This window comes from Dendrobates tinctorius, unplaced genomic scaffold, assembly GCF_039654945.1.
Source record: "Dendrobates tinctorius isolate UK_male_01 unplaced genomic scaffold, ASM3965494v1 ptg000017l, whole genome shotgun sequence".
NCBI lineage: Eukaryota > Metazoa > Chordata > Amphibia > Anura > Dendrobatidae > Dendrobates > Dendrobates tinctorius.
In genome coordinates this window covers 1,791,656-1,804,121 of record NW_027361685.1, presented here as the reverse complement: position 1 = coordinate 1,804,121, position 12,466 = coordinate 1,791,656, and positions in this window count along the sequence as shown.

Below are 12,466 nucleotides of genomic sequence, written 5' to 3'. Positions count from 1 at the left end.
CACCCACCAAAGCAAGCCAATCACTTGCATGCCCTTCTGAAAGATGGTGGTGACCCCTGCCTATGTCATCACGTTGCCCACAGTGTCCGTGGATCCTGATTGGCTGAAAAAGAGCGCAAAACAAACTTTTGAAACGCGACTTTGGCGCTTAAGTCGCCGACCTCGTGGCCGACCTCATCCTAGGGTCGGGTTTCGTTTCATGTAACCCAACTTTGCCAAAAGTCGGCGACTTTTTACATTTTTCGACCCATTTCGCTCAACTCTAGTCTTGACTATTCTCCCTGTCTATGCCCCCTGGTAACTTTGTCTCGCAGTTACCCTGCTAGGGGTTATCTTGCAGCTCCTAGCTCTGTGGAGTTTAGGCCACGCCCCTAGCAGTCACGTGCTTCAGGTCCTGCGGCTATGAAGTACACATCTACTTGACTGCTGCCTGCTCCACAGGTATCTTTGAGCACTGTTTGCTTTACTCAGGACATACGCACTGGCTCGTGAGCAAGTTCAGTGCGGTGTTCCTGACAACTTTGTATTTTTTTATAGCTCAGTCTTTATGACTCTGCTGTTGCTGTGAAGAGTGTGGATTCTGCCTGACTACATGGTCATGTGATCTTGGGAAGGAGGCTCCCTCACAAAGTCATGCGTCTCCAATGTCATCACAGGTCCTGAACACACAGGAGCAGGAGGACAGACAACATCCTGTTCATTGTGTGCTACTTGCTGAAGAGACTTTGGAGGAAGGCGTCAGCTTTATTGTTTCAGGAAAAAGAAACTTTCTGAGATACAAAAATCCAGAGGCTTCTACTGCACCTAAAAGAAAGTGGTAACCTGCTGAAGGTGAGAGGAGGGGTCTGCACTTTACCCTTAGCACACACGCTAACAAAGAGTGTACAACCCTAATTGTAAATTGTAATCATTATTTTTTTTCATTTTAGTTTACTGACATCTAATGTTACAATGGCGCAGTCTACATCCAGGGGTTTGACTGACCAAGAAATTGAAGCAATCATTTTTGAAAGTGATGAAAACAGTGAACTTTCTTTGTCTGATGAAGAGTACATGCCACCAGATAATGTCTCTACTTCATCGTCCAGTGATTCTACAGATGATGAAGAAGTAGTGGATCCAGCAGAACGTATAAATAGAACATCCCAAACTAATGTTTTTTGGAACAGTACTGCTGGGGTTCTTGGAGGCACCCCATCACATAATATTGTAAGAGTTGCTCAAGGAGCTGTAGGAATTCCACAATTCTTGCCCAAAAGAGATGTTTTCTGTACATTTTTTTCAGATGATATTGTAGATGATTAAACGTTTTAATATATGCGCTCAGAGATAGACTTTTATATAAACTAAACTCACTTTGTAAATGATTATAGAAAACCAAGTAGCCAACCTGAATTGCAACCTCCTAACAGCGGTGAGGGTCAGGCACCGCCTACTTGACTCTTTAGAAAAACTTTTTCAATAATGGAAAATAAAATAATAAAGAAATTTATACTTCAGATTTTGCCCCATACAGCATTAACCATGTGGCTAGGAAGAGGAAATTGTCCATAAATAGAGGAAAAAAGTTACCTTGAGGTAGACTTCTTTAAACTAATGGTACTTAGCAGTCCAGGTCCTGTGCATGGAAGATCCAAATGAAGCGGCAGCGATAATAATAAAATCCAAAGTATTGCCACCAGGTTAGGATGAGGGTGATTTAGTGCTGTAGGTTGCGGACGCTCGTCCCGGCCGGAGACGTACGTCCTCTCTGCAGTGCGCCCTCCTGGGCTTGAAGCGGTAGCGGCGCACGCCGAGAAAAGCTAACAAGGTCCGCAGGACCTTGTGTGACGTCACGGTCACGTGATCACTCACGTGACTAGCTATGGAGAGCGGTGAAGCTCAAAAATCGTCCGACGCGTTTCTGAATCAGCGGATTCCTTCCTCAGGGATACTCCATAGCGGATAAGCAGCACTTATATACCCTCAACCTTACAAGGTTCTAATTCAAGCATTAAAAGCAAAAAGTTCAATTTCACTGTTGAGCCCATTAGGCATCAGAGTGTCCATCATAAAGATCCATCTACTCTCTTCTTTTGACATCTGATGGATAAAATTGCCTCCCCTCCAACATCTGTTCACCACTTTGATGCCTGTCACTAATGTACCTTTTATAAGACCCCCATGATTATTTAAAAAATGATTGGAGAGGGGGTGATCACTAAATTTATTCTTAATATTCCTCAGATGTTCTGCTATCCTTATATGTAGTGGACGTATAGTCCGGCCAATATATAGTTTGCCACAAGGGCAAGTAATTCCATATATAACCCCCTTAGTTTCACAAGTTATGAAGTCTTTAATTTTGACCTCCATAGAATTATTTAAAATGCAAAATTGCTTTCTAAAACCTAATTTTCTACAAGGTCCACACTTATTGCATGGAAAGAACCCTTTTGGAGGTGTGTGAGCATGTGCATGACTCATCAACATGGGTTTAGGAATAGAAGGGGCTATTTTGTTACCAAGATTATTTGCTTTCCTAAAAACAAACCTAGGATAATCTGATAGCTTTTCACCGATCACTTTATCCTCTTTTAATATATTCCAGTGTCGGTTGACAATCTTTCTAAGGATTTTACTGTTAGCGTTGTATTGCGTGATAATAGGAATATCTTCCATAGTAGAACACTCGATGTGTTCCTTTTGTTGTGTCAGTAAATCCTCTCTCGGCATTTTCCTAACAGTCTCCTTTATTTCAGCCAGGGCCTTATTGTCATACCCCTTTCGGACAAATTTGTTAGTCAGATATGACGCCTCCTTGTCAAAATCTTGTATTCTAGAACAATTCCTATGAGCCCTAATAAGCTGGCTTTTGGGTACATTCAAAAGCCAGCTTGGAAGGTGACAGCTATCCAAGGAAATAAAATTATTGGAGTCTGTTGGTTTATGAAAAACCTGAGTCTCTATAGTATCATTTTCAATAAAAATTTTTAAATCTAAAAAATTGATCTCTTTATGACTGGTGTTGGCTGTAAATTTTAAAAAATATTGATTTTTATTTAGTTCATTTAAAAAATCCCCTAATAAAATAGGCCCACCAGACCAAACAAAGACAATATCGTCTATGAATCTATGCCATAGGACCAGGTTCTTCCGAAGGGAACCCCCCGGATAGATAGCTTCTTGTTCCCATTTGCCTACATATAAATTAGCATAACTCGGGGCGAACCTGGTCCCCATGGCAGTACCCCACTGCTGGGAGTAGTAGTGCGCCCGAAATCGAAAGAAATTGTGAGTTAAGATAAAATATATACAATCTAAAATGAACTGAACCTGATCATCCGGTAAGTCGCCATCCTTAGTCATGAAGTATTTTACTGATTCACACCCTTTATCATGTTGAATGACAGTATATAGAGAGGCAATATCTAATGTCCCCAAAATATAGTGGTTTTGCCATTTAATATTTTTCAAAATTCTTAGAATATGTGTACTGTCTTTCAGATAGGCCGGAAGTTTAGGGACTAACTTCTGTAAGTGGCAGTCAATAAATTTTGACAAATTTGCCGTAAGACCCCCTATTGCTGATATAATTGGTCTACCAGGTGGGTTTAATGGGTCCTTATGTACTTTTGGTAGATAGTAAAAGTAGGGGATCCTAGGGTGCAGATTATTAATAAATTCCAATTCTTGTTTATTTAAAAAACCTTTTTCAAAACCATACTTTAAAAGAATTTGCATCTCAGCAAGATAGACCTCAGATGGATCTTTCTCAAGTAGAAGATAGGTTCTTGTATCACCCAGTATACGCTGTGACTCCTTTTCATAGTCACTATTGTTCAAAATAACAATCCCCCCCCCCTTATCAGCTGGTCTGATAGTGATTTCCTGATTCTGTTGGAGCTGTCTAATAGCTTGACGTTCCTTGTTTGACAGGTTGTATCTGAAATTGTTGCATCTACTCTCAGATATGTTTTTAATATCCCTTATCACATTGTTCTGAAAGGCCTCAAAGGATTCCGAATACTCCTGAATAGGGTTAAAGTTGGACTTCTTTTTCAACATAGTGTGTTGATAAGGATCTATCAGCTCAGACACACCTTCCACATTTTCCCTAGTACATTTTTTCTTCAAATAATACTTTTTTATAGCCAATTTTCTCATAAATAGTTTAATGCCTATAAAGGCCTGAAATTTGTCGAACTTAGTACTAGGGGCATATTTCAATCCTTTATTTAATAAACTCAATTCATTTTGATTCAGAGCATGGTCACTTAAATTAAAAATCTTTTGATCTAGGATCACTGGTTCCCCTGCTTGGTATGTTTGGTTGCTCTTTTTTTTGGTAGATTTCCCGCCCCTACATCCCCTTTTTCGTGTTTTCTTTGGCCTACCTGTAAAAAAGGAAGATGACTCTGTTTAGTTTTCATTCTCAATGGCACTTTTTTCTGTTTATTCAGAGGTTTAAAACCCAAGCTGGTGCCTGGTTGTGAGTGAGTGTGGTCCACCCTAGAGTTAAGGGGAGTGGTCCCTAAGTTGTCTAATACAATAAATCTATTCTGAGTTACAGTTGAAGGAAGTGGGGTAGAGATAGATGGTGAGATTTCATCAATATTAGATTGCGCAGTGTTAACCATCAGACTGTTGCTATCAACGGTAGCACCCTTGGTCTGAGAGTACTCAACATCCGAAGTGAGATGGATTGAAAACCGCTCACTAGAAGTTATTGAAGAGCTTTCCACCCCCTGCACCTCATCTATAGTAATCAGTGGACTTTGTGTCCTGGATGAATTTTGATTCTCAGTGTGAAGGAAGTCATCCTCCATTATATTTCTGGGCTCTGGTGCTACAGATCCTATAGAAGGGTCACCCTTCAGGGGGACAAAGTCTCTCCCAAATTTCCTACGTTTCTTATCCATAATCTCTCTTTCCTTTGACTGTATCCTCTTCCGAATATTCGCTGACAAGTGTAAGATCTCCGGGTGCAGTTCATAGGGCTTAATTTCCTCAAAAATATCTGAGATCACTTTCCTGATTTTCATTAATTCAGTCCTTCGTTTTTCAATAATAAAACCCACTGTTCGTCTAGAGAATTCCTTGAACATAGCATCCCACTGGGCCATAGTTTCACTATCGCCAATATCCCCTGTAAGGGGTTTATACACAACAAGACCCCTAGGTATACAGTCAAAAGATAAATATCTTTCCAGTGTGGCTATTTCCCATAGGTCTCTCAGTTCTTTAATCAAATACTGTTCCAATTTCTTTAGAGATTGAATCACCACACTGAGATTTTCAGTACTAGCGGCTTGAGAGGTTTGTGGATGTGGTAAATGAAAGAACTTTTGAATGTTGTATATTCTTTCTTTCCTATCTGACCAGAGACCACTCATATTTGAGAATAAATAAAATGATTAAACTCCTAAAAAAGCACAGCTGCTGAAAGGCAATAGTGGTAATAGAAGAATAAACAATGGATGTCTCAGCCACAGCGCTAGCGCTTTAGTCTACTCAGCTGCAAAATATTAGGATAATACCACCAAATTCCTCCAAATAAATAAATAATTAAACGTTTTAATATATGCGCTCAGAGATAGACTTTTATATAAACTAAACTCACTTTGTAAATGATTATAGAAAACCAAGTAGCCAACCTGAATTGCAACCTCCTAACAGCGGTGAGGGTCAGGCACCGCCTACTTGACTCTTTAGAAAAACTTTTTCAATAATGGAAAATAAAATAATAAAGAAATTTATACTTCAGATTTTGCCCCATACAGCATTAACCATGTGGCTAGGAAGAGGAAATTGTCCATAAATAGAGGAAAAAAGTTACCTTGAGGTAGACTTCTTTAAACTAATGGTACTTAGCAGTCCAGGTCCTGTGCATGGAAGATCCAAATGAAGCGGCAGCGATAATAATAAAATCCAAAGTATTGCCACCAGGTTAGGATGAGGGTGATTTAGTGCTGTAGGTTGCGGACGCTCGTCCCGGCCGGAGACGTACGTCCTCTCTGCAGTGCGCCCTCCTGGGCTTGAAGCGGTAGCGGCGCACGCCGAGAAAAGCTAACAAGGTCCGCAGGACCTTGTGTGACGTCACGGTCACGTGATCACTCACGTGACTAGCTATGGAGAGCGGTGAAGCTCAAAAACATCCGACGCGTTTCTGAATCAGCGGATTCCTTCCTCAGGGATACTCCATAGCGGATAAGCAGCACTTATATACCCTCAACCTTACAAGGTTCTAATTCAAGCATTAAAAGCAAAAAGTTCAATTTCACTGTTGAGCCCATTAGGCATCAGAGTGTCCATCATAAAGATCCATCTACTCTCTTCTTTTGACATCTGATGGATAAAATTGCCTCCCCTCCAACATCTGTTCACCACTTTGATGCCTGTCACTAATGTACCTTTTATAAGACCCCCATGATTATTTAAAAAATGATTGGAGAGGGGGTGATCACTAAATTTATTCTTAATATTCCTCAGATGTTCTGCTATCCTTATATGTAGTGGACGTATAGTCCGGCCAATATATAGTTTGCCACAAGGGCAAGTAATTCCATATATAACCCCCTTAGTTTCACAAGTTATGAAGTCTTTAATTTTGACCTCCATAGAATTATTTAAAATGCAAAATTGCTTTCTAAAACCTAATTTTCTACAAGGTCCACACTTATTGCATGGAAAGAACCCTTTTGGAGGTGTGTGAGCATGTGCATGACTCATCAACATGGGTTTAGGAATAGAAGGGGCTATTTTGTTACCAAGATTATTTGCTTTCCTAAAAACAAACCTAGGATAATCTGATAGCTTTTCACCGATCACTTTATCCTCTTTTAATATATTCCAGTGTCGGTTGACAATCTTTCTAAGGATTTTACTGTTAGCGTTGTATTGCGTGATAATAGGAATATCTTCCATAGTAGAACACTCGATGTGTTCCTTTTGTTGTGTCAGTAAATCCTCTCTCGGCATTTTCCTAACAGTCTCCTTTATTTCAGCCAGGGCCTTATTGTCATACCCCTTTCGGACAAATTTGTTAGTCAGATATGACGCCTCCTTGTCAAAATCTTGTATTCTAGAACAATTCCTATGAGCCCTAATAAGCTGGCTTTTGGGTACATTCAAAAGCCAGCTTGGAAGGTGACAGCTATCCAAGGAAATAAAATTATTGGAGTCTGTTGGTTTATGAAAAACCTGAGTCTCTATAGTATCATTTTCAATAAAAAATTTTAAATCTAAAAAATTGATCTCTTTATGACTGGTGTTGGCTGTAAATTTTAAAAAATATTGATTTTTATTTAGTTCATTTAAAAAATCCCCTAATAAAATAGGCCCACCAGACCAAACAAAGACAATATCGTCTATGAATCTATGCCATAGGACCAGGTTCTTCCGAAGGGAACCCCCCGGATAGATAGCTTCTTGTTCCCATTTGCCTACATATAAATTAGCATAACTCGGGGCGAACCTGGATATTGTAGATGAGGTAGTTTTGTGTACTAACTTTGAAGGAAAACGTATCGCTTCAGGAAGAAAAAAAACATGGAAAAATATAACAAAAGAGGAACTGTATGCTTATGTTGCCCTTACTCTTCTGGCAGGGTGTACAAAACCGTACAATGTTCCTTCCAATCAGAGAATTATTCCTGGACCCTTTTTCAGATCCCCACTATAAAGCTACAATGTCAGTCCATAGATTTGAGAATATTCGGAGAAGCCTTCGTTTTGTTGATAAGAGAACTCGTCCTGTGAGGTTGGAAACAGATAAATTAGCCCCTATTAGCTACATCTGGAATCTTTTTATCAAGAACTGTACAAAGCCTTACCATTCTAGTGACAGTGCAACTTCTTGCCTTTAGGGGAAAATAAATAACTTGATCCCAAGTACAGAATATATATTCTCTATGGCAATAAATACTGGTGTGACCCCAGTATATAAATGGGGAATAATTCCCTATGGAGCTCCCAAATAGCTAAAACACACAAGAAAAAATGGAGCAAAAAATCCATAAATATAACAAGAACTAGGTATAAATCTTGCTTTACTGGTATAAAACAGTGTTAAAAAGACATCTTCACACAGTATTACAAACTGAGACAGAGACTTAAGACACAGGTCAGAATGCACCAAAGTTGGACTACAACGACAAGAAGGACGAAATGATTGGAGAGTTTTCGTGCAAGAGGCAGACAAAATGTTGGCCTGTAGTCATTTTTTACATTATGCTTGGTGTGTCAGCCCTCAACACCTATATTGTTTATAGTGAAACTCATCTAGAATTCCATGCCAACAGGAAGGATAAGAGACGTCTATTCTTGACGGAACTTTGCTATGAACTTTTAATGCCTACCATGATGGAGCGAAGCAACACGAAATGCTTGCCAAGGCAATCTACGGAAGCTATGATCCGATGTGGTATACATTTTCAGGAACATCTAGAGTCAAGAGAAAAAAAAAGAAAGCGTTGTTATATTTGTCCAGCAAAGAAGGAAAGGAAATAAGAGCGTGTCTGTACTACTTGTGGACAAAATGTCTGCAAGGAACATTCTTCCGAACAGATAACATGTGAAAATTGTTGGGGTCATCAGTAAAGTTGAAAAGGAAAGTTTGAACAGAAATATTCCTGCACCATTTGTACTACAACTTTTATATAAAAAACATTTAGACCAAAAAATTGTTATTATAAAGAATTATATAGAATGCATATATTGGGTGTTTTAAGCCCGTGTACTTACTTTTTTGTTATTTTTTGCACATAATTATAATGTTTTGAAATATTCACAATTTAGGCTGCATTCCCACTGGCGCTGGGGTCTGCCAGGAGGGGATCCGTAATGGATCTGACCTTCTGGTAACTCCAGTTAAGGCTTCTGGAATGCCAGGATTCCGCCAGCTTTAGCTGGGGTCACCAGGAGGTCAGATCCATTACAGATCCCCTCCTGGCGGACCCCAGCGCTAGTGGGAATGCATCCTTACTTTGCAATTTTCAAATAAACTTTGAAAAATATTTTTATTTGAGTTATTCCATGTTATTTGCACACAGGCCTAAAAGGCCCCAGATATGTGAAAGTGTAGATTTCTATGGTTATGCGTTCTAGGGTTAATCTTACCTACAATTGTGCACCTGCTCACTATCTTACTAGTTGCCAAAATGTAGTCTACACAGGGCCAATTTATTACATGGTTTGAGGAAATGTCCAATTATTCAAAGATTCTGGGCCGAGGTAATTAAATACACGCAGAGAATCTGGAAGGGTGGGATACCCAAAAATGTACAGGCATGTGATATTCATTTCATTAGCCTGATAGGTGAATCAAATAATAACATATACAGTGCTCCCGATGCCGTACATATTGTTCTGCTCCCGATGCCGTACATATTGTTCTGCTCCCGATGCCGTACATATTGTTCTGCTCCCGATGCCATACATATTGTTCTGCTCCCGATGCCGTACATATTGTTCTGCTCCCGATGCCGTACATATTGTTCTGCTCCCGATGCTGTACATATTGTTCTGCTCCCGATGCCGTACATATTGTTCTGCTCCCGATGCCGTACATATTGTTCTGCTCCCGATGCCGTACATATTGTTCTGCTCCCGATGCCGTACATATTGTTCTGCTTCCGATGCCGTACATATTGTTCTGCTCCCGATGCCGCACATATTGTTCTGCTCCCGATGCCGTACATATTGTTCTGCTCCCGATGCCGTACATATTGTTCTGCTCCCGATGCCGTACATATTGTTCTGCTCCCGATGCCGTACATATTGTTCTGCTCCCGATGCCGCACATATTGTTCTGCTCCCGATGCCGCACATATTGTTCTGCTCCCGATGCCGAACATATTGTTCTGCTCCCGATGCCGTACATATTGTTCTGCTCCCGATGCCGTACATATTGTTCTGCTCCCGATGCCGTACATATTGTTCTGCTCCCGATGCCGTACATATTGTTCTGCTCCCGATGCCGTACATATTGTTCTGCTCCCGATGCCGTACATATTGTTCTGCTCCCGATGCCGTACATATTGTTCTGCTCCCGATGCCGCACATATTGTTCTGCTCCCGATGCCGTACATATTGTTCTGCTCCCGATGCCGTACATATTGTTCTGCTCCCGATGCCGTACATATTGTTCTGCTCCCGATGCCGTACATATTGTTCTGCTCCCGATGCCGTACATATTGTTTTGCTCCCGATGCCGTACATATTGTTCTGCTCCCGATGCCGTACATATTGTTCTGCTCCCGATGCCGTACATATTGTTCTGCTCCCGATGCCGTACATATTGTTCTGCTCCCGATGCCGTACATAATGTTCTGCTCCCGATGCCGTACATATTGTTTTGCTCCCGATGCCGTACATATTGTTCTGCTCCCGATGCCGTACATATTGTTCTGCTCCCGATGCCGTACATATTGTTCTGCTCCCGATGCCGTACATATTGTTCTGCTCCCGATGCCGCACATATTGTTCTGTTCCCGATGCCGTACATATTGTTCCTCTCCCGATGCCGTACATATCGTTCTGCTCCCGATGCCGTACATATTGTTCTGCTCCCGATGCCGCACATATTGTTCTGTTCCCGATGCCGTACATATTGTTCCTCTCCCGATGCCGTACATATCGTTCTGCTCCCGATGCCGCACATATTGTTCTGTTCCCGATGCCGTACATATTGTTCCTCTCCCGATGCCGTACATATTGTTCTGCTCCCGATGCCGTACATATTGTTCTGCTCCCGATGCCGTACATATTGTTCTGCTCCCGATGCCGTACATATTGTTCTGCTCCCGATGCCGTACATATTGTTCTGCTCCCGATGCCGTACATATTGTTCTGCTCCCGATGCCGTACATATTGTTCTGCTCCCGATGCCGTACATATTGTTCTGCTCCCGATGCCGTACATATTGTTCTGCTCCCGATGCCGTACATATTGTTCTGCTCCCGATGCCGTACATATTGTTCTGCTCCCGATGCCGTACATATTGTTCTGCTCCCGATGCCGTACATATTGTTTTGCTCCCGATGCCGTACATATTGTTCTGCTCCCGATGCCGTACATATTGTTCTGCTCCCGATGCCGTACATATTGTTCTGCTCCCGATGCCGTACATATTGTTCTGCTCCCGATGCCGCACATATTGTTCTGTTCCCGATGCCGCACATATTGTTCTGCTCCCGATGCCGTACATATTGTTCTGCTCCCGATGCCGTACATATTGTTCTGTTCCCGATGCCGTACATATTGTTCCTCTCCCGATGCCGTACATATCGTTCTGCTCCCGATGCCGCACATATCGTTCTGCTCCCGATGCCGTACATATCGTTCTGCTCCCGATGCCGTACATATTGTTCTGCTCCCGATGCCGTACATATTGTTCTGCTTCCGATGCCGCACATATTGTTCTGCTCCCGATGCCGTACATATTGTTCCTCTCCCGATGCCGTACATATCGTTCTGCTCCCGATGCCGCACATATCGTTCTGCTCCCGATGCCGTACATATCGTTCTGCTCCCGATGCCGTACATATTGTTCTGCTCCCGATGCCGTACATATTGTTCTGCTTCCGATGCCGCACATATTGTTCTGCTCCCGATGCCGTACATATTGCTCTGCTCCCGATGCCATACATATTGTTCTGCTCCCGATGCCGTACATATTGTTCTGCTCCCGATGCCGTACATATTGTTCTGCTCCCGATGCCGTACATATTGTTCTGCTCCCGATGCCGTACATATTGTTCTGCTCCCGATGCCGTACACATTGTTCTGCTCCCGATGCCGTACATATTGTTCTGCTCCCGATGCCGCACATATTGTTCTGCTCCCGATGCCATACATATTGTTCTGCTCCCGATGCCGTACATATTGCTCTGCTGGCAGCTAAGAAATGTATCTTGAGACTCTGGGTGGAGAACATAGTAACATAGTAATATAGTTAGTAAGGCCAGAAAAAGGCATTAGTCCATCCAGTTCAGCCTATAAAATTCTGTCAGAATAAATCCCCAGATCTACGTCCTTCTACAGAACCTAATAACTGTAAGATACAATATTGTTATGCTCCAGGAAGACATCCAGGTCTCTCTTGAACCCTTCGACTGAGTTTGCCATCACCACCTCCTCAGGCAGGGAATTCGAGATTCTCACTGCCCTAACAGTAAAGAATCCTCTTCTATGTTGGTGGAAAAACCTTTTCTCTCCTCCAGATGCAGAGAATGCCCCCTTGTGACCGTCACCTTCCTTGGTATAAACAGATCCTCGGAGAGATATTTGTATTGTCCCCTTATATACTTATACATGGTTATTAGATCGCCCCTCAGTCGTCTTTTTTCTAGACTAAATAATCCTAATTTTGCTAATCTCTCAGGGTATTGTAGTTACCCCATCCCCTTTATTAATTTTGTTGCCCTCCTTTGTACCTGCTCTAGTTCCATTATATCCTTCATGAGCACCGGTGCCCAAAACTGTA